This window comes from Nicotiana tabacum, chromosome 17, assembly GCF_000715075.1.
Source record: "Nicotiana tabacum cultivar K326 chromosome 17, ASM71507v2, whole genome shotgun sequence".
Lineage (NCBI taxonomy): Eukaryota > Viridiplantae > Streptophyta > Magnoliopsida > Solanales > Solanaceae > Nicotiana > Nicotiana tabacum.
Window position 1 is genome coordinate 94,352,350 of NC_134096.1, and position 22,670 is coordinate 94,375,019.

The 22,670-nt window shown below is 38.7% G+C and overlaps 1 long non-coding RNA gene across 1 annotated transcript; it reads right to left on the reverse strand.

The window, feature by feature from the left end:
- Positions 1 to 1,570: 1,570 nt before the first annotated feature.
- LOC142171587 (uncharacterized) lies at positions 1,571 to 10,690 on the reverse strand. The gene is made up of 3 exons (XR_012701333.1): positions 10,352 to 10,690; positions 3,252 to 8,464; positions 1,571 to 1,839 (listed from the first exon to the last, which is right to left on the reverse strand). It is a non-coding gene; the product is annotated as an uncharacterized LOC142171587 (long non-coding RNA).
- Positions 10,691 to 22,670: the final 11,980 nt, after the last annotated feature.

Genomic DNA, 22,670 nt, shown 5'->3' on the forward strand with positions numbered 1-22,670 from the left:
CTCGAAATCCGGTGAAAGTTACGAAATCCAATAACCCATTCAATTACGAGTTCAACCATACCAGTTTTACTCAAATCCCACTCCGAATCAATACCGAAATCTCAAAAATTCGTTTCTATGAGATTTCTAAAAATTTTCCAAATTTCAATCTCAAAACACTAATTAAATGGTGAACATAATGATATATTTGTGTATATAGACCAAATCCGAGTTGGAATCACTTATCCCAATGTCTTTCCTTGAAATACTGTCAAAAGTCGTCTCTGCTCAAGCTCAAGTTCGTCAAAAATGGCAAATGGGACGAATGCCCTCTTTTATAAATCTGCCCAGGCAGCCTTCGGAACTGAGCCTCGATCGTGGCTTCGATCATGGCCCTCGAGCCTGGGCCTCGATCGTTGCCTCGATCATGGCCCTCGAGATGGGCCTCGGTTATGGCATTAAGCCTGGGCCTCGGTCATGGCCTCGATCATGGCATCGAGGCTGGGCCTTCGATTGTGACCCTAGATCTTGGGTCTCGACCCTGGCCCTCGAGCCTTGCCTTCGATCATGGCCCTCGAGCTGGGCCTTCGATCATGGCTTCGATCCTGAGCCTCGTCCCTGGCTTCGACCCTGGCCGTCGACCCTGGGCTCGATATCTGGGCTCGATCTTTGGCTCGATCATAGCCTAGAATATCCAGCAGAAGGAAAAATTGCAGCAACTTTTTAAGTCCAATATTTTTGATCTGTTAACCATCCGAAACTCACCCGAGACCCTCGAGACCTCAACCAAATATACTAACAAGTCCTAAAATATCATACGAACTTATTTGAAATCTCAAATCACATAAAACGACGCTAAAACCACGAATCATGCTCCAATTCAAGTTTAATAAAACTTAAAATTTCCAACTTCTTCATTCGATGTCGAAACCTATCAAATCAAGTCCGATTGACCTCAAATTTTGCACACAAGTCATAAATGATATAACGGAGCTATGAAAATTTTCAGAACTGGATTTTGACTCCGATATCAAAAAGTCAACTCCCTGGTCAAACTTCCAAACTTAAATTCTTGTTTTAGTCATTTCAAGCCTAATTTAACTATGGACTTCCAAATAAAATTTCGAACACGCTCCTAGGTCCAAAATCGCCATACGGAGCTGTTGGAATCGTCAAAATTCTATTCCGGAGTCGTTTTCTTAAAATGCTGATCGAAGTCAAACTAGGTTATAGTGTGTTATGCACTTCAAAAGCTGAAACTTCATGGAAGATATCAACTTAACTGATGCTTAAATTTGGTTATCAAAGACCAATTCTCCTACTTCATCAATTGGCCTTAATTTTAAGAATTTTTTATAGAAGTTATGGTAGTATTATCAATAACAGTTGTTCAAATCACAAACATTTTTTATTGACTTATTATTTTTGTATTTGTTTGGTATGCTTCATGTCACGGCCCAAAATCCATTAAGGCCGTGATGGCGCCAGACACCACTGTCAGGCAAGCCAACCATAATCAATTAACTTAATTACCCATTTTAGTATTTTTGAAATCAAAATTTCTTGAATGAAATAATAAAGATAGAACTCATAGAGTAAATGATAAATATTTTTAGCAACAAAATTTTTAAACAATTCACAACTATTCCCAAAATCCGGTGTCACAAGTGCATGAGCATTTACTAGGGAATTAAAAATAAAATACAGCATCTGTCCAGAATACAAATTAGACAGGAAAATATAATAACTCTGAAGGAGACTCTATTGGCTGCGAATCGTAATACAGAATTCAGCTCACCTATGTCCCCACAATTATTAACTACACCTCTGGGCCCACAAGGCAGCTAGACATATATGTACCTGCACAATAAAATGTGCAACAAGTGCAGCATGAGTACGAAAACAACGTGTACCCTGTAAGTATCAAGCCTAATCTCGAAGAGGTAGAGACGAAATGGTCGACTTTGACACTCACTAAGGGTCAATAATAATAAGTAACATAAAAATAGAAATATTTTTATCAACAAGATTCACAGAGTTAACAATAATTTTATTGAACCAGCAGAAATAATTAAATTCCTTTAATTCCAATAAATTTCTAATTTATCAATTAGCCTCATTTACAGGAATAATCATAATTTCCTTAACAAGCAGAGATAATTAATTCTTTCTATTTACAATAGTTTCTAACTTATCAATCAAATTCCTTCAAATGCAACAATTCTCAATCTATTAATTAAATCCACAAGATGCAATTAAAAATAGCAAAGTATCGTGTAATTATTATTATTAGGCACGATTTCTGTCGAGGTCGTACGGCCCGAACCAGAGTATCGTGTACACTGCCGAGGGACGTGCGGCGCGATCCATAGATGCATCTATCCTACCGAGGCGTTCGGCCCGCTCCACAAGAAAGGAGGACATTTTCTTATGTACCTCCGGAAGGAGAGTATATTTATTATAGGATCAATTCGAGAGGATGATCAATTCCTTTTAACAATTAATTAATTTAAACAGAAAATTGAGCATATGAGACTTTCATCTTTTAATATTTTTACCTCACAATTCACAATATATATATATATATATATATATATATATATATATATATATATATATATAATATAATTTGTACAAGTAATTCATGGTTTGTGTCCTAAACTACCCGGACTTTAGCATTAATAGTAGCTACGCATGGACTCTCGTCACCTCGTGCGTACGTAGCCTCCATAATAAGCAACAATTATTACTTTAATTACCTATGGGGTAAATTCTCCCTCATAAGATTAGATAAGAGACTTACCTCGCTCCAAAATTTCATAACTAAACAAAATCCAATAAAGTAGATACACACTAATAATGAGAAATCAAAGATGAAGAGAAGAACTCCGAAATAGTTTCATCCTCACCTTTTTAATAACCAAAACTATCGTCCAATTTATGATGTTATTAAACTAATCAAAACTCATGCTGATAAAAGAATTAGTATAAAATACCAAAGCAGCTAAGCAGTAAGGCATTGATACATTAGACAAGAGAATGAATTGGACATTATATAGAGGAGAAAGAATTTCAGCACATATCACTCTTACGAAACCTAAAAAAAAAAGTCAAAAATCATTATTATTTATATTCCACACAACAAGCACAAATTAAGCAAAACAAATAAACAAATAAATAAAATTATCAAAACGTGATGAAACATAACAAATAAACCACTAATTTATGATATATGAAGTAAAAATTGAAGCAAGGTAGAAAAAGGAAAAGACCTTTGTATTATATAATTTTGCCTTGAATGTGATTGAACCTCGAATTCGAACAAAGCACAGGTTACTACGGACCAGATCTCAGCCTCAACCACTCGACATCAACTCAACTGACGAAATCGATCTCCATTACGTTGCTTTGATAGATTAATTTCAACCCAGCTGAATTTGGATAGAATATAGCCACTGTTTATATTCAAAAAGAATATGAGGAAGATGAGTGATTGTGAGATTTCAAGCTCTCTTTCTTTTGTTGTTTTCGTATCTTTCATTTTTTGTTTCCTTCTTCTTCTTCTTTTTAGGTGCCTTTTTCGTGTCCCTTCCCCAAAGAAACCAGCCCCTCCTTATCGTTTCTTTTTTCTGTTTTTCCTTACTTTCACGTCCTCCCCCTCTTTTTTATTTCCTCCTAGTCCTTTTTCTAGATGAATCGGCCATATTCTTTCGATTTTAGGTCGTTTTATTCAAAAGTCAAATCTTAGTCAATTTTTCCAACTTAAAACTTTCGAAATTAGAATTTTCTTTTCAAATCAATTCCGAACTTTTCGAAATTAAATTCCGACTACGCGTACAAGTCATAAAATATGGAGTAAAGCTACTCAAACCGCCGAACGACGCGCTAGAGCTCAAAACAGCCAGTCGGGTCGTTACATTCTCTCCCACTTAAACATACGTTCGTCCTTGAATTTGCTAAGAACTACTCCGAAAATGTCCAAAATCACTATTAAATACCTCGTGTACCTCCCCGTGCTACTACAATCCAGTTGCATACATTAGCTCGAGCCAGACTGAAAATCCTACATATAACCTTAGCTAACCAGCTTTAGAACTAAATTCCAACTTCTAAATTTCTTTACAAGACGTTATTCTAAAGCACGAACACAGTGCGAATCTACACATGCTGATTCCACACACAATCATGCACTCAGGCTAACATCACAAAATGCATCGCATAAATTGTTTGCCCAAGGCAACCTCTTCCAAGCACAACAGTTGAAACTTCACTGACCCGGCGGCCGAAGCACACCTCATAACACCTATGAGCCCGGTTCCAAAGCTCCAATGCTGCCACGAAGAACGAGATGTGTAGAAACTCATAACCACCTGCCGAATCAACAAATCCTGGAGTCTCCTCCTGACAGGAACCATTACTTTATTTTGAACTGAATCACGATATTTGTTCTTTAACAGGAACCATTAGCTAATAACCTCATCTCACCCAGTACAAGTTGTTCAGGCAATAAGCCATCTCAACCACTGACCAAAATCTCATATGACACCATCAATGTGCCGACAAGCCATAACTCGAATATGATATATAAAGAAAAACGAACTCTGAAAAAGAACTACCCAACCCACGTAACAAATAAAACAGTCGAACAGACTCTATGAACTGTCTTCAGTGAATGAGAAACAAAATACAAAGAAACAAATATATGTAACTGTATTCAGCATCCCGTTGTTGCGGTGTGCAACCCGATCCAAACAGCATACCTGTTGCGGCATGCCACCTGATCCGCACAAAAAAAGAATCTATAAGGAAATACTTACCGAGCTAGAATGGTCATTACTATAAAATATCCAAATATCGGATACAAGCACACTAAGTGCATGATACCATACATGAGAGGACCGACATCGCCATATGCTACAAAACTCAAGCACAACTAAGGTGCGATATATGATCTGAATCTCGAGAGCCATCCTGCTCACATAGCACCATCGCTACATGGAACCTCAATACATAAAAAATTTATCAAGCAGTTTCACAACTCACACGGCACAATATAGTATTACATGAAATAGCCGACGATGAAACGACTTCCAACGTCCGAATACTCCTTCATAAGGAGCGCTATGCTGAAATGAACACATCCGGCCTGATATAAAGTCCATATTCATTTTTAAATCCATCCACATACCTCAAGCCGATTCTGATCACACCGTACTAGACTAATAACCTTTCAAGGATCCATAAATCAATACACAAGGTCTCTTACACCTGACATCGACTTTAGGTGACGCCGAAAACAATACCATCTTACTTTAAATATCTAAATCCTTTTCCTGTTCATCCTAGCTCAGGACATCATTGTCAACACCGAACCGAAATCTTGAATCCTCAACTTTCGAATCCCATGCTACTTAGTGTACTTAATCACGCAAATGTGCAGTAGTACAAAAATTCCATCATAACTCCTGAACCACTAATAGGGTAAACACTTCATCATATAGAAACCTTCTACTTAACTCATTTCAAGAGAACCATTACAACACGTGACCGAATTCCCCTATCCGCAGAAAATACCGGCCTCAAGTAGTGGTCTAAACCACCATAACTCTTCTGGAATCCCTCTACACATAACATGCCATAATACTTGAATTCCTCCAAATAAAATCAATTACGGCGGTCGTCAAGCCTCGCACGTACCGCCACAAATCACATCCATAACTCAATTCTCTGAAGGAACTGATCATTGCTACCATCATGCCAATTCAACCATTGTTAGCCGACCCGTCTTTTCTCAATTTATTCTCAACTTGCCTTAGAAATAATAATAGTCCCATTCATTACATCACGAACTCAAATTCGCACTCATCCCGAGTGACCTTATTTCACGAGAGCACGCTGTTTCAAAACTCACTAATCATCTCATATCCCTCCTTGTGCGCACTTTTACATCTTCAACTGGTACACCCATTCTGATACTTCTTTTATGAATCCGAAGTTATTTCCTTCCGTTTCCTCCAATGCTACACCGCAGACCGAAGATAACATAGAACACCCCAAACCCTTTTCAAAAACTGTTGCAAAAGCTCGATACTTAACCATACTACAGGCTCGAAATCATTAGGCACCACACTGTAACGTTTTGAATCCACTAGGACCATTATTGAGAGTCACCCATTCCGACCTGGTCCCGAATAAAATCAACTCCAAGGCTCTGCTAGCAGTTGAACACTCTCTCGAAGAAGCACCCAGCCGAATCACCTTCCCCGTACATCACATCAACACGAAGCATAGACTCTAAGTCTTCCCAAAGCCTGAACATGAATAGATAAGGCCAAATATGGCACACATTTCCCAAATCCTTTGCTCAAATTACCACTGATATTTTCATTCCTTAGTTGAAATGACCCACCAATACACCGATAACCAGAAACCTCACAAATAGATAACCATGCAATCCAATTGTAGACGGTGGGGCTCGATCTCCCACTTAGCTTTAAGATACCACCACATAATATCGAGCCTACAACTATTCCTCATCCTCATTTACCATGATCTCGCGCTGTTAACTGCCAAATTCTCAAAATTCCTTTTGTTAAGCTTTCCCCGAACATTCTGAACCATTAGCCACAATCACCTATTTGACTTCTTACCGGGTAACAAGTAAAATTCTTTGTAGAAGCTCCATCAACACCACGCAACTTCTAACCTGCTCACAGGAGATATCCCACTTGTGAAAAATCCATGCTGACATCCTCTAACAATGCTGCACCGAGTATTATTACCACAAAACCAATAAACCAACCTGAGCCCGTGCTCGTTCACCAGCTGTACCAGTCCGTTCACTTCCTGTTGACCTTAACTAAAGGTGCGATGATACATTCTAACCCAAAGTTATGTTGCATCCCTCTTCATATTAAGCAACTCCCTCCAGTTGTATCTAATCTTCCTCAATATAGCAGCTAATATTACAACTTAAGTCCGTAGTCCTAGTCGCTGTCCATCCTAAATCCCAAATCACTCCAAACTTTCCTCAAGACATGTAATAATCCTTCCACGCAATCCATATGCTACCTTGCCACTCTCCCACTTTGGTCAAACCCTCTCCTTTAAGCAACTACTCGACTTCTGTTTTCTTACACTTGTCCTTCTCGGAACCTAACCACCACAAGACACCTTCAACATGTCCTTCCTCATTCTTCGCTGCCCAGTTATTGCCTTAACTCAAAAAGTAGCACTTGAACCAATTGATCGTTACCAACTTTAAACCTTTTCGAGGATCATCCTTCTCGAGCCATCAATACTAGGAACACCGCTTCTATCCTGAACCACTGCACACCGCGATCTCTAACAGCTTCTCCTCCTACACCAATTCCTAACACCCGCCGTGAAGGCGAGTTGAAGAAGACCATAACACCAGTGAACCTTAACGCATTTAACAAGGCGATGACATCACGTCACAATTGAGAACTCTACCACACTCGAAAATATCAAGTTTCGTTACTCCATCAACCCCCAAACCTGAACATTCATAGTCCGATTGCCTTTTCTCCGCTGGAAATAAAACATGGAACATCTGAATCATGTACTGAGAAAAATCTTCTTTCAATTCGTTTACTGTTGTGACACATAGACAGGCATTTTACCATTTCATAAATTCTGTACGATAACAGCGCACGAATCGTCATAACAATCAATGTCAAATCTCAAAACCTTAGGTAGTACTGATACTTAATTTGAAATGACAGAGCGGCCTTCCGCAAGGCGACGACAATAGCCTAATTAATTACACAGGGAGAAGCATCATGCACTACATCTGTAACACCATTAAAAATTTTCTCGATCCCTAATTTATAACAAGCGCTTCATATCGCATAAGATTGAATAGGAAGGAAATGAAGGCATAAGCCTCAAAGGAATCAAATCGCACGATGAGGAATCAAAAAGGGAAGTATTCCTAACAGCCATGTAGTCTCTTGAAGATAATCACAGACGTCTCTGTACTGATCTGCAAGACTCTACTAGACTTGCTCATGACTTGTGAGACCTAAGTGAACCTAGTGCTCTGATACCATGTTTGTCACGACCCAAAATCCATTAAGGCCGTGATGGTGCCAGACACCACTGTCAGGCAAGCCAACCATAATCAATTAACTTAATTACCATTTTAGTATTTTTGAAATCAAAATTTCTTCAATGAAACAATAAAGATAGAACTCATAGAGTAAATGATAAATATTTTTAGCAACTAAATTTTTAAACAATTCACAACTATTTCCAAAACCCGGTGTCGCAAGTGCATGAGCATTTACTATAGAATTAAAAATAAAATACAGCATCTGTCCAGAATACAAATTAGACAGGAAAATATAATAACTCTGAAGGAGACTCTATTGGCTGCGGATCGTAATACAGAATTCAACTCACCTATGTCCCCACAATTATTAACCAACCCCTGCGCCCACAAAGCCGCTAGACATATATGTACCTGCACAATAAAATATACAGCAAGTGCAGCATGAGTACGAAAATAACGTGTGTGAACAACTAATTTTTGAAGAGCTAGAGACGAGATGGTCGACTTTGACACTCACTAAGGGTCAATAATAATAAGTAACATAAAAATAGAAATATTTTTATCAACATGATTCACAGAGTTAACAATAATTTTATTGAACCAGCAGAAATAATTAAATTCCTTTAATTCCAATAAATTTCTAATTTATCAGTTAGCCTCATTTATAGGAATAATCATAATTTCCTTAACAAGCAGAGATAATTAATTCTTTCAATTTCCAATAGTTTCTAACTTATCAATCAAATTCCTTCAAATGCAACAATTCTCAATCTATTAATTAAATCCACAAGCTGCAATTAAAAATAGCAAAGTATCGTGTAATTATTATTATTAGGTACGATTTTTGCCGAGGTCGTACGGCCCGAGCCAGAGTGTCGTGTACACTGCCGAGGGACGTGCGACGCGATCCATAGATGCATCTATCCTACCGAGGCGTTCGGCCCGCTCCACAAGAAAGGAGGACATTTTTTTATGTACCTCTGGAAGGAGAGTATATTTATTATAGGATCAATTCGAGGGGATGAATAATTTCTTTTAACAATTAATTAATTTAAACAGAAAATTGAGCATATGAGACTTCCATCTTTTAATATTTTTACCTAACAAATTCACAATATATATATGCATATATATATATATATATCAATTAATATTAATTAAACAAAGAATACAATTTACACAAGTAATTCATGCTTTGAGTCCTAAACTACCCGGATTTTAGCATTAATAGTAGCTACGCACGGACTCTCGTCACCTCGTGCGTACGTAACCCCTACAATTATCAATAATTATTACTTTAATTACCTATGGAGTAAATTCTCCCTCACAAGATTAGACAAGAGACTTACCTCGCTCCGAAATTCCATAACCGGCTCCAACACCACTCAAACACCTCAACCCGATGCCCGTCTCTTCAAAACTAGTCAAACATCGTACAAACCAATCAAAATATCCTCCACTACGTATAATTTATAATGATTCTCAGCTTCGCTCAAAATCCAACAAAGTCAATCCTCGGGCCCATGCGCCCGGATTTCGAAAATTTTTGAAGATAAACTTTACCCATAATACCACGAACTCAAATATATAATTTATTCTTAATTCCATGTCCAATTTCGTGATCAAAATCCAAAAATACCAAATTCTATATTTTCTTCCAAAATTCCAAATTTCTACTAATTTCTATATTTAAATCCATATATAAACCATGTATTACACTTGTAATAAAACCAAGACGGAGGACTACGGAAAATAATTGAAAACTAAACTCAACATAAGACTATGTGGAATCAATAAAGGTCAGCTCAAAAAAAATAACTAAACAAAATCCAATAAAGTACATACATACTGATAATGAGAAATCAAAGACGAAGAGAAGAACCCCAAAATAGTTTCATCTTCACCTTTTTAATAACCAAAACTATCGTCCAATTTATGATCTTTTAAAACTAATCAAACTCATGATAATAAGAGAATTAGTATAAAATACCAAAGCAGCTAAGCAGGAAGGCATTGATACAGTAAACAAGAGAATGAACTGAACATTATATAGAGGAGAAAGAATTTCAGCACATATCACTCTTACGAAACCCAAAAAAAAAAAAGTCAAAAATCGTTATTATTTATATTCCACACAACAAGCACAAATTAAGCAAAACAAATAAATAAAATTATCAAAACGTGATGAAACATAACAAATAAACCACTAATTTATGATATATGAAGTAAAAATTGAAGCAAGGTAGAAAAAGGAAAAGGCCTTTGTATTATATAATTTTGCCTTGAATGTGATTGCACCTCGAATTCGAACAAAGCACAGGTTACTACGGACCAGATCTCAGCCTCAACTACTCGACATCAACTCAACTGACGAAATCGATCTCCATTACGTTGCTTTGATAGATTAATTTTAACCCAGCGGAATTTGGATAGAATATAGCCACTATTTATGTTCAAAAGGAATATGAGGAAGATGAGTGATTATGAGATTTCAAGCTCTCTTTCTTTTGTTATTTTCGTATCTTTCATTTTTTGTTTCCTTCTTCTTCTTTTTTTTTTAAGTGCATTTTTCGTGTCCCTTTCCCCAAAGAAACCATCCCCTCCTTATCGTTTCTTTTTTTCTGTTTTTCCTTACTTTCACGTCCTCCCCCTCTTTTTTATTTCCTCCTAGTCCTTTTTCTAGATGAATCGGTTACATTCTTTTGCTTTTAGGTCGTTTTATTCGAAAGTCAAACCTTAGTCAATTTTTTCAACTTAAAATTTCCAAAATTAGAATTTTCTTTTCAAATCAATTCCGAACTTTCCGAAATTAAATTCCGACTACGCGTACAAATCATAAAATATGGAGTGAAACTACTCAAGATCTCAAACCGCCGAACAACATGCTAGAGCTCAAAATAGCCAGTCGGGTCGTTACACTTCACGTATATAAAACTCGTTCCTATATATGAATATGAGAGCATTGATTCAAGAGAGTAGGAAATCCTCACATTCTCAATCTATTTTATAATTTGATGCAGAAAATAATTGAGCTTGATGTATTTTGTTTTGTAACGCCAGTCATTTGTAAGTAGGAAAAAGACGTCTCACCTCTAAGATGAATTATGTTTCTCAATAAATTGTGAATACTTCTCCATTTACTTTAATGCTGATTCAGAGGAAGTCAAAAATATAAAAATTTCACCAAGCCTCGAGGAACTTTTTTCCATCACTGTTTCTCAGTCACAATTTATCCTCCATGAAACATATTTGATTGTTTGGAATAAACACTTAGAGGAATACATTTCAGGAACTTTATTCACCATTATGAGTTTCTTAAAGTAGAATAGGCTTTTCTGATATTCAATTTGGTGGTTATAAATTGTGATAAATTAAAGCATAATTTAGTTCTTTATTTTTCACTTACAACCAGTTGATTTTTATTTGAAAAATTAACAAGTAAAGCTTTATACATTCGAATTAGTGTTTCTACCCAATTCGGCATGAAGCAAACAGTAACAGATAGATAGGTAAGTAGAAATGGAAATATGTTGATGTCGCAATCATGTGCCGTAATGAATACAATAAAATGCAGGCTACTTAAATTTTCAAGACAAAATTAAGGTTTCACTTACAAGACCAGCTATCTTGAAAGAGCTAAATTTTACAGCAACTCTGCGCAAAGATAAGAGGAACTAAATTGGCAGTGGCCTGCAGAGATTGTAAGAAAACTTACCTAAACTTTATTGCAAATATCAAAGATGAAACATTTTCTTCTTTAAATTGACAAGGGATAACCCTTTCTTAAATATATGTCAAATTTTTCTCTTGGAATCCAGGACAATGAGAATTTTACCATGATGGAAAACATAATTTTTGTAACTTTTAAGGATCAAAAACCAGCCTATGATATCTATCCTGACAGAATCGAGCATCAATTTTTTATCTCTTACCTTTTCACAACAGTTGCAAGAGTTTGTACGGCAGATCTAAGCTAGCTTCACATTGGGAAAATTTCTTAGAATAGTACGGTCATGTGGTCTTGAATTATGCTTGGGTCCTAATATTGGCCCCAATAAAATTCATCTTTATTTTTTGTTTTAATTCTTTTGAATTCGACCGTTAAATACATATGTTTTTATTATTTCTCTTCGCTCTTTTTTTTTTTGAATCGATCCGTGCATCACGCGGGTACATATACTAGTTACTATTATTAAGCTATGAAATCATAGCTGAAGTTCTACTAATTTGTAACTTTATCCTATTTTTTGTTTGTTTACGTAGAAAGTATTTACGATAAGAGTTGCCGATTAACTAGAGCAATTATAATCTAATATCAAATTATAAAATTGCCAACTTATGAAGTCCAACACAAGGAGATCATCAAGTCGACAACATCAAATTGGTCGAATCATTATATTAAACCAATGATGATATTGTTAATGTATTAGTTTGCAAATAACGGGCTTTTTAAAACAAACAATAGAAATTTACTCAATCTCATTCAACATCACTAAAAGAAGAAAAAATATACACCTTATATTATTCATTCGTGGATCTCAACTATCAAGAGCAGAAATAAGATAATTTTGGCATTGCGGCCAAATTTTGATTCCGTGCTTTCTTTTAACGCGTAGTCGTATATAAAATCATTTTGCTAGTATATCATTATCATTATGATCAGAAACAAGTATATATTTATCATTAACAATGTGTATATATATAACATCAGACAAAAAGAAAAAGTATAAAATTATCATTTGTGGATCTCAACAATCAAGATTATGCCGTTGAAGTCCACAAACCCAAAAAATACTATATAATTTTGAGTTCCGACCAATTTTTGATACCTTGCCTTTTTTAACGGCAGTCATATTTATAATGTAATCATTTTGCTAGTGTAAACAAGATCTATTGAGTAATTAGTTTTATCACAATTCAAATGGTCGATTTTGTTTAACTCTAAAACTATACATTTGAATTTATAGGTGATTTCTAGATAATTGAATTAATTCGATCCTGAAATAATAAAAGAATTGAGAAAATATGCAATACTTAGCCTTGAGATCGAAATGAAATAGCAGAAACAATAATTTCGGGAGCAAGGCTTCTAGGCACAATAACAATGAAATCAAAAAGTAAGAAGGTAAAATTATATAAAGCTTTTAATAGACTATAGCGTTAGTTTGCCAGAAAATTCGTTTCCTTGACAATGATAACAGAGTTCACTATTTATAACTGCACCTAGGGAATAAGGTCCTAGGATCATGCCCTTCTTTAATGTCAATTATGAGGGTCATTGAAAAATCTGTAACGGTAAGCATAAATGACAAATTCTTTGTAACGGACAGTGTACTAAATGTTGTAGAATATTTTCCATTAAATGCTACATAATTAGCTTCAGACGCCCCCAAGCATCAGGCCCTGAAAAGATTTCCTGTACAGTTGACTTCCTTTGAAGCTATATCGTGCTGCTTTGGCGCGCAGTGCCCGGGACGCCTTGGAGTCTTCGGGCAACTTTCCATGCTCAAAATAATCGATGATCTCATTCCTCCAGTCCCATACCAAATTAGTCGTATTTACCTCATAGTAGTTATATGCGTCCAAAACCGAGTGCATGAGCTGTACTACCGTCCCGGAGTCCGATCTCTTTATTTTCGTTGATGAGCCGAGGTTAGCTAATGCATATGCTTCTACATTTTCTTCCCTCGGGATATGAGTGATTGACCACTCCCGGAATCGAGCTAGCAAAGCCTGGACCTTCACTACGTATTTTTGCATGCGCTCCTCTTTGGTTTCGAAGATCCCATAGACATGATTTACTACCAACTGGGAGTCGCATTTGATTTCTATGACCTCAGAATCTAGTCCCTGAGCCAGTTCGAGTCCTGCAATCAAAGCTTCATACTCCGCTTCGTTGTTAGTTAAAGGGACCTTTCTTATGGCCTTCCTTAAGGTTTCTCCCGAAGGCGTGGTTAATACTATGGAAAATCCGGACCCCTTTACGTTGGAAGCTTTGTCCGTAAATAAGGTCGAAACCCTCGATGTCAATTCTGACACCATCACTGCTTCTTTGGTTGCTAGAGGTAGCAATCCCTGGACTGAAATCGGCCACTAAATTGGCCAAAACTTATGACTTAATCGCAGTCCTAGGTTTATACTCTATGTCGAATTCACTCATTTCGACGGCCCATTTGGCCAATCTGCCCGAGAGTTTGGGTTTGTGAAGGATATTACGTAGGGGAAAGGTGGTCACTACAGCTATCAGGTGACTTTGGTAGTAAGGCCTCAGCTTCCGAGCGGCGACTACGAGAGTTAAGGAGAGCTTCTCGAAATGCAGGTAGTGAGTTTCTGCTCCTGTTAAAATTCTACTAACATAATAAATGGGAGATTGCGTACCTTCGTTCTCACAAACTGTCACGACCCAATTCTCACTCCGTAAGACGTCGTAACGGCACCTAGTCTCTACGACTAGGTAAGCCTAACAAAAGCGGAAATAACAAAAATGGAGACAAAACTTAACAACTAACTGCAACAGATAACTAAATAACTGGTAACAATGCCGCTCGGCATTTAAAATAACCAACACTCTAGTAATACACAGTATTCCCAAAATTCGAAACATCATAAGTCACAAGCTACAGAAGGAAACTAGTATCTCTATACACCAGAGTCTAATAAAAGAAGTACGGAAGTTAAATGACACAGGAGAGAATGGAAGGGGACTCCGAGGTCTGCGGACGCGGCAGATGTACCTTGAAGACTCCGTACAGCAACAAGCACTCTCAGCTAATAGCGGGGCTGATAAGAAGTACCTGGATCTGCACATAAAACATGTGCAGAAGAGTAGCATGAGTACACCACAACGGTACCCAGTAAGTGCCAAGCCTAACCTCGGTCGAGTAGTGACGAGGTCAGGTCAGGCCCACTGGTAAATAATAAATAAGGCAGGAGAATATACAGTATAATAAGAGACTAGAATTTAGCAAAAGGAAACACAACAAAGCAACAGTACAACACACAGGGGTAAACAGCAGGGGATCTCCCGAGATGCCGTCTCGTGCTCCCAAAATAAATATGCAGGGAGAACTCCCGAGGTACCGTCTCGTAGTCTCAAAAGTAAATATACAGGGAGAACTCCCGAAGTACTGCCTCGTAGTCTCTAAAGTAAATATGCAGGGAAAACTCCCGAGGAACCTCCTCGTAGTCTCAAAAGTAAATGTATAGGGAGAACTCCCGAGGAACCGCCTCGTAGTCTCAAAAGTAAACACACAGCTCAAACCGATAAATATAACAATTAACATCAAGATTTTCACAGTTAATACTGATAAAGAATAAGGAAAAATAGGAAATCAACTAGGCATGTGTAACACCCCGAAAATTTTTGAAGTACTTAAGTGTAAAGCCCGGTAAAATTTGCAAAGAAAATAATGTTTCATGGTGCTCAGACTTTTTGGGTTGAACAATGCACCGGAAAGTAAAGGAAAATTTTTGGCGAAAAAGCGCGTTTATGCGGTCCATTATGCGACTGCATAATCACTCTGTGGGCCGCATAATGGCCGCAAAAGTGAGTAGGAGAGGGCCATTCTGGAAGCAGCTATGCGGTCTACTATGCGATCACATAACTATTATGCGGTGCATTATGCGACCGCATAACAGTTATGCGGACCGCATAGTGACCGCATACACAGACAGATTTTTGATCATTTTTGTCAGCAATTATGCGACCGATATGCGATCTCATATGCGACCGCAGAACTGTTCCGGAGCTACTTTTTGGGTTTTTAAAACCCGACCTTATTTCATTAAATATACTCTTTGGGACATTTTTGAACTATAATCTTATATTTTAGAGTGAGAGAGAGTGCCCTAGAGTGAGAAGGTGTTCTTCAATAATTGTTCTTCAATTCTTGCCCAAGTTAAGGGAAACTCACTAGGTCTTCATCCTAGAGGTAAGATTCTACACCCTAACCCTCACTTTCGAATTTTGTATAAAATTGGATAATTAGGAAGATAATTTCTGGACATGAGAGTTGTTTATTTACATGCATATGATATCAAGGGGTGTAGGAAGATTGTTGAACTAGGCATGATAAATATTAGATTGTGGGATGATGGAATTCTCCATAAAAGGGCCTTGAAACCTTATGCACACCTTGTGTTTGATAAAATACTCAAATGAGATAGAACCATGATCATCTTCCTAATTTTGGTTCAATTTGTTATATTTCTAAAATAGATTGAAGTTGCTAAGAATTCCGGAATATTTAGAGTGTAAGGAAGCTCAAGTGAGGTATGTTGGCTAAACTCTTCTTTAAGAATTGGAATTCCCAATATCCTTGTAAGTTCCGAGATGTTGATTATAAATGGAGTATTCCGATAAGTTTTATAATGAAGATATATGTTCAATTCATGTTTCAAATGCTCTTATCATATTGCATTATAAATTGAGGATGTGTCCCAAACTATAGATTATGTATCCACATGTTAAAATTTCTAGTCATGATTTATGTGAAAGTTATTATGCCAAGTTGTGTAGAGATTGTGATTGTGATATACCTCCACCCGCATACATTAGGGTGAGGCGGAATGACCACTTTGTGTGGGAATTATGGTATAGAGATTGTAATTGTGATACACCTCTACCCGCATATATATATTGGGGTGAGGCGGCATGACCGTTTTGTGTAGGGATTATGGTATTGTGGGAATGCACCTCCACCCGCTTATATTGGGGTGAGGCGGTACGACCGATTTGTGTATAGTTTTGGTATTGGTGTGGCACCACCACCCACATACATTTGGGTGAGGCGGCATAGCCTCTTTGTGTAGGTTTTTGGTACTGTGGTTATACATCCACCCGCATACATTGGTGTGAGGCGGCAAGGCCGCTTGATTAGAGTTGTGGTATTGTACATACACTTCCACCTGCATACATCGGGTGATGCGGTGGGGCCGCTTTGTATGAAGATGATTACAGAGGATCTCATCTTAAATCCTATAAATGTTATTTATAGCTTTTAATAAGCTTGCTATGGTTAAAACGGTTATCTATATTATTCTATTGCTGCACTGGTTCATCAAATTCATCTTGTATTTCTGAATTCTTAAATTAGTGTTTAGTTTTCATACTAGTACTATTCGACGGTACTAACGTCCCTTTTGCCGGGGGCGCTGCATCTTTTAAATGGATACAAGTGGTTCCACAACAGGAGATATTGATCAGTGATAGCAGCACACCTTCTTCCCAGCTGACTTGGTGAGCTCCACTTCATCCCGGGGTCATGTATCTTTTATTCTTTGTGTATTATGTTTGAGGTATAGCCGGAACCTTATTGCCGACATTATCATTGCACTTATCTTTATCTATAGAGGCTCCGTGGATATAGTGTGGGTTGTATAATAGTGTTGGAGAAGTCAAACTCGTGTGTTGTGCTTGAATTACTATTTTCACTTCAGATTATGAAAAATGTGTTTGGAATTGAAACTTTAAAATAAATTAACTGATGGTAAGAAATTGGTATTGCAACATGATCACTTTATTGGTTGATTAACGAAAACATATATATTCTCTTTATTCATGAATGAGTTTGGGTAGAAGGAAATCTAATAGGCTTGCTCGGCCGGGTTCACTCGGTTGAGCGCCGGTCGCGCTCTTTGGTTTTGGGGCGTGACAGCATGCTTCACAGAGTTCAAATAAGCAGTTAAAGCATGTAGACATGCGATATTAGACTAAACAGGATAACTACATAAGTTAGTATAACACAATTAAGAATGAAAAACAAATTACTACTCCGAAAAATGGTATAACCCAAATTAAAGGAAAACAGGTTGATACTCAGTAAAATCAGGTTTTACAACAAATAGCCGGTGTACGTACTCGTCACCTCGCGTACACGGTGCTCACATATCACAATAGTACCAAATCCTAAGGGAATTTCCCTCATACAAGGTTAGGCAAGCCACTTACCTCAAACCAAGATCAATCAATCAGTAAGAATGCCCTTTCCTCGATTATCCGACTCCGAATGGCCCAAATCTAGCAAAAAATAATTACATATCATAAATACAACTATAATAGACTAATCTAATTAATGAAATCAAGACTCTAACAAAAAATCTGAAATTCGTCCTAAAAAGTCGACCCGGGCCCACGTCTCGGAATCAGGTAAAAGTCACAAAATACGAATACCCAATCAACCACGAGTTCACTCGTACCAAAATTATCCAAATCCGAATCAAAACTCAAAACTTAGTTGAAGAACTTCCAACCTTTTTTTCCCAAATTTCTCAACCAAATTCCTTAATTAAATGATGAAAACAACTATAGATTAGTCGAATATAACCATAAACGAGTTAAGAATCATTACCCCAAAGTTCTCTCTGAAAAATCCTTGAATTATCGCCTCAATCCGAGCTCTCAAAGACCCAAAATTGAAAATGGGATAAAACCCTTGAACTTGGCTTTTTCTGCCCAGGGATTTCGCACATGCGGACCTCTAGTTGCACCTGCGGAAATTCAATCGCAGGTGCGGAAATGGCTTAAGGTGACTGGGACCGCTTGTGTGATTTCGCACCTGCGATTCCTCTAGCGCATCTGCGGACATCGCAGATGCGGTATTTTTCACGCACCTGCGGCCCCTGACCAAACCTCCCAACTCTTCTTCTGCTCCATATTGCCCGCACCTGCAGGTCAGACTTGCACAGGTGCGATTACACCAGAACCAAAAAATCTTCAACAACTAGCCTAAGTCCAAAAATCAATCTATTAAGCATCCGAAACACACCTGAGGCCCCCGTGACCTCAACCAAACATATTAACCAGTCCAAAAATACCATATGAACTTAGTTGAGCCCTCGAATCACATCAAACAACACTTAAAAACATGAATCACCCTCCGATTCAAACTTAATGAACTTGAAACTTCAAATTTCTATAACCGATGCCGAAACCTATCAAATCACGTCCGACTGACCCCAAATTTTTCACACAAGTCATATTCAACATTTGGTACCTACTCAAACTTTCGGAATCGGAATACGGCCCCGATATCAAAAAGTCTACTTTCAATCAAACTTCCCAAAAATTCAACTTTCGCCATTTCAAGCCTAATTTATCTACATGCCTCCAAAACACCATCCGGACACGCTCCTAAATCCAAAATCACCCAACAGAGCTAACGGAACCGACGAAACTCCATTCCGGAGTCGTCCTCACACAGTTCAAACTACGGTCAAAATCCTAATACTTAAGCTTCCGTTTTAGGGACTAAGTGTCCCAAAATACTTTGAAACCACGAACAAACCTCCCGACAAGTCACATAGGCAGAAAAAGATATGGGGGAAGCAGTAAACATGGGATCGGGACCATTACTCTTAAAATGACCGGCCGGGTCGTTACACGAACTAACAATGTTTCACCTTCCTTCGGTTTTTCTAGTAACGGAGAGCTTGACAAGTACCTTTTCAAATATCTCAAAGCCTGTTGGCATTCTGGGGTCCATTCTAAAATGTTTTTTTTCTAGCAGCGCGAAGAAATGGTGGCATTTCTCTAATGACCGGGAAATAAACCTGCTCAAAGCGGTCAATCTCCATGTGAGCCTTTGATCTTATTTCACGCTTGATAGCTGGTCCGAGATATCTTCGATGGCTTTGATCTTATCGGGGTTTACCTCAATCCCCCTTTGTGATACTAGAAATCTTATGAACTTGTCGGAGCTGACCCCGAACGCGCATTTCTCAGGGTTAAGCTTCATGTTATTCTTCTTTAGGATGTCAAAAGTTTCTTGCAAATGCTTAAGATGATCACCTGCGTTCAAAGACTTAACAAGTATATCGTCTATATAAACTTTCATGGTTTTCCTTATATGTTTTTCAAACATCTTGTTTACGAGCCGTTGATAAGTGGCTTCGATGTTCTTTAGCCCGAAGGGCATCACATTATAGCAATATGTGCCGAAATTCGTTATGAACAAAGTCTTTTTCTGATCCTCCAGGTTCATCTTAATTTGGTTGTACTCAAAATAAGCATTGAGGAAACTCATTAACTCGTGCACGGCCGTTGCACTAATCATTTGATCGATGTTTGGCATTGGGAACAAGTCTTTTGGGCACGCCTTATTCAAGTCCTTATAATCTACACACATGCAAAATTTTATTTTTCTTAGGAACTACTACCACATTAGCTAGCCAGTCTGGATACTTTACCTCTCAGATTGAACCGATATCAAGTAGGCAAGTTACCTTTTCTTTGACGAATTTATTCCTGGCCTCCGCAATATGGCATTTATTTTGTCTTACCGGAGGGATGTTGGGATCCAATCTTAGCTTGTGTACGGCCACTTCCATTGGGATACCTGTCATATCCGCATGCGATCACGCAAAACAATCAGCATTGTATTAAAGAAATTCAATAAAGTCAGACCTGAGCTCGGGGTAAAGTCCTGTCCCCAAGTGGAATTTCCTATCCAAGAACTTTTCAAACAATGCAAGTTGCTCGAGCTCTTCCGATATGGACTTTGTTGCATCCGTCTCTTCTGTACCTGGGAGTATCTTGGCACCTGATAAGATTCCCACGCTTCTTCCCCCCTGGTTAACTTCACTTGATTCGAGAGCAGGCACCGGTTCCTGTAATTGCTAAATCGCATTCATCTCCCTTGCTGCCGGTTGATCGGCTTTTATATATTTAATCCCTTCGGGAGTTGGGAATTTCAGCAATTGATGATATATTAATGGTACGGCTTTCATCTCGTACAACCACGGTTTGCGAGGTTGAATCCGCCAAGGAGTTTTGTGGCCAGAATAATACTTCCGGTAAGTTTGGCTTGCCCCAATACCCTTCATTGTATGATATTGGCCAAATATTCTGGATCCACCAAAACACGTTAGATTTTAAAATCTAGTACATTTAAAGAAATTACCAATGCATCATTGTGCGGTAGCAACAGTCCGTTTGCGTCCTCCTTCGTGAAAGTGAATGTCGTCTTCAGCGACTTCCCAGAGTCTCTTGCTATGGTTATTGACACCTTCATCTTCTTTGCTGCCAAGAAGGTAACCCCGTTGATCTCGTTCCCCACGAAGATCATATTGATTGTCTGGCGCGAGGGGTCTTCTCCTGTTTTTGTAGTTCTCCGCGTTATCACGGTTGCTACCATAATTATTCTTGACTCGGACACTTAAGAATTCCCTGAGACGTCTATTTTTCAATAGTGTCGCCACCTCTTCACGCAGATGCCGGCAATCCCCAGTCCGGCGGCCATTCGTCCCGTGGTACTTGCACTACAAATTGGGATCCCTCTAGCTGGGATCGGACCTCATCGACTTCGGGAACCGTGCTTCTTTAATGTTCCTCATACCTGATACAAATTCAACTACAGTGGCGTCGAAGTTTTATTTTGATAGCCTGGGGTAAGAAGGATCCCTTGTACCTGATGTTTCTTTGTCCTGCAACGATCTGTTATTTTGACCGCGATCGGTTCTGATATCGGTAACGAACCTGTCTGCCGACCGAAAACCTCTGCCACGTCCTTCGACCTGTTCGTAGGGAAAAAATCGACCCCTCGAAGACCGTCTATCTGTGTCAAAATTGTCTTTTGATTTTTCTTTATTCTTCTCCTGTCCTTTTGCCGATGCCGGAAAGCCAATCTGATCATCTTCGAAACTTATCTTAGATTCGTACCGGTTGTGAACATCCGCCCAAGTCGTCGCTTGGAACTCAAGTAAGCTTTCCTTTAATTTTCGGGAAGCATCATAACTTCTCGGATTCAGACCCTTGGTAAATGCCTCAGCCTCCCATTCGTCATGTATAGCTGGGAGCAACATCCTCTCCTTTTGGAACCGGGTGACGAATTCCCGCAGCAACTTAGACTCTCCTTGTGCAATTCTGAATATGTCGGCCTTTCGGGCCCGCACCTTTCTGGCCCCGGTATGGGCCTTAATAAAAGAATCCACGAGCATCTCAAAGGAACCTATGGAATGCTCGGGTAACAACGAATACAACGTCAAGGCTCCCTTCGTGAGAGTCTCACCGAATTTCTTCAGGAAAACAGATTCAATCTCATGGTGAGCTAAATCTTTCCCCTTCATCGCCGTTGTATAGGTGGTAATATGCTCTTGAGGGTCCGAAGTCCCATCATATTTCGGCAGGTCGAGCATTTTAAACCGCTTCGGGATCAATTCTGGTATTGTGCTTAGTTTATACGGCAACTGAGTATACTTCTTCGAGTCCGGCTCTTTCAGCACTGGTGGTGCACCAGGGATTTGGTCCATGCAGGCGTTCACTTCCCTCATAAACTACAGGAGCTCGCTTTTGAAGGGATCGCTCCCATTGTTATGACTGGAACAACTCCCTCCGGCCCCATCAGAGCCGACCTCGCCCCTTGGGGTATTGTTATCGACCCTCTGCATTGTCTGATTTGCGGGCGGGGGACTGGACCTCGTCCATTTGCATTATTGGAAGCACCTGACAACGCCTGCTTTATTTCTGTCATAACCTTATCGGCTTATCCTGCCGAGTGAGATGGCCTAGAATGACCTCTTGTTGCTCTTGCAGGACCCTTGCCGCTTCAACAACATGGTCCTCTTCAGCATCATTGGGAGTTTCCTCTCGAACATGTCGCGGGTACTGCCTGTCGTGGAT